This window comes from Anoplopoma fimbria, unplaced genomic scaffold (genome assembly GCF_027596085.1).
Source record: "Anoplopoma fimbria isolate UVic2021 breed Golden Eagle Sablefish unplaced genomic scaffold, Afim_UVic_2022 Un_contig_5804_pilon_pilon, whole genome shotgun sequence".
Taxonomy (NCBI): domain Eukaryota; kingdom Metazoa; phylum Chordata; class Actinopteri; order Perciformes; family Anoplopomatidae; genus Anoplopoma; species Anoplopoma fimbria.
The window spans coordinates 1-1,389 of NW_026549204.1; the positions used below are offsets into that span (position 1 = coordinate 1).

At 42.3% G+C, this 1,389-nt stretch overlaps 2 non-coding genes across 2 annotated transcripts; both read left to right on the top strand.

Annotated features, from left to right (window-relative positions):
• The first annotated feature begins 325 nt into the window (after positions 1 to 325).
• On the top strand, positions 326 to 444 carry LOC129114724 (5S ribosomal RNA). The gene has a single exon (XR_008532671.1). It is a non-coding gene; the product is annotated as a 5S ribosomal RNA (ribosomal RNA).
• Positions 445 to 824: 380 nt separating this feature from the next.
• Positions 825 to 943, top strand: LOC129114723 (5S ribosomal RNA). The gene has a single exon (XR_008532670.1). It is a non-coding gene; the product is annotated as a 5S ribosomal RNA (ribosomal RNA).
• Positions 944 to 1,389: the final 446 nt, after the last annotated feature.

The window sequence follows — 1,389 nt, forward strand, 5'->3', positions numbered from 1 at the left end:
GACAGGGTGGGAAGGAAATAGCTAGATCATGACTTGCCGGTATAGAAATGACACAAATCCAGTTAAATGATGGCTTTCATCATTCCTAAGCTCATCGATCATTTTCTTTTCAATTTTATGCTAACGTATTCTACATTTCAACAGTAAATATTAATATTTTTACTGCACTACATTTGTGATCCTTATAGCCACTTTGTACATTCTGATTTGACATTTAAAAGCTGTGAGTGTGTCTGGAAATCTGCAGGCGCTCCCTGTATAGACGAAAGAGCAAAGCGTGGTGATATAGTATCTTTAAAAGGCCCTTTGGTAGGCAATAATATTTGCTTATGGCCATACCACCCTGAACACGCCCGATCTCGCCTGATCTCGGAAGCTAAGCAGGGTCGGGCCTGGTCAGTACTTGGATGGGAGACCGCCTGGGAATACCAGGTGCTGTAAGCTTTTTTCACTCCTCTTTACAAAAAGCAGAGGGCGCTGCTGCTTTTTCAGTGGACACCGACAGGGTGGGAAGGATATAGCTAGATCATGACTTGCCGGTATAGAAATGACACAAATCCAGTTAAATGATGGCTTTCATCATTCCTAAGCTCATCGATCATTTTCTTTTCAATTTTATGCTAACGTATTCTACATTTCAACAGTAAATATTAATATTTTTACTGCACTACATTTGTGATCCTTATAGCCACTTTGTACATTCTGATTTGACATTTAAAAGCTGTGAGTGTGTCTGGAAATCTGCAGGCGCTCCCTGTATAGACGAAAGAGCAAAGCGTGGTGATATAGTATCTTTAAAAGGCCCTTTGGTAGGCACAATATTTGCTTACGGCCATACCACCCTGAACACGCCCGATCTCGTCTGATCTCGGAAGCTAAGCAGGGTCGGGCCTGGTCAGTACTTGGATGGGAGACCGCCTGGGAATACCAGGTGCTGTAAGCTTTTTTCACTCCTCTTTACAAAAAGCAGAGGGCGCTGCTGCTTTTTCAGTGGACACCGACAGGGTGGGAAGGATATAGCTAGATCATGACTTGCCGGTATAGAAATGACACAAATCCAGTTAAATGATGGCTTTCATCATTCCTAAGCTCATCGATCATTTTCTTTTCAATTTTATGCTAACGTATTCTACATTTCAACAGTAAATATTAATATTTTTACTGCACTACATTTGTGATCCTTATAGCCACTTTGTACATTCTGATTTGACATTTAAAAGCTGTGAGTGTGTCTGGAAATCTGCAGGCGCTCCCTGTATAGACGAAAGAGCAAAGCGTGGTGATATAGTATCTTTAAAAGGCCCTTTGGTAGGCACAATATTTGCTTACGGCCATACCACCCTGAACACGCCCGATCTCGTCTGATCTCGGAAGCTAAGCAGGGTCGGG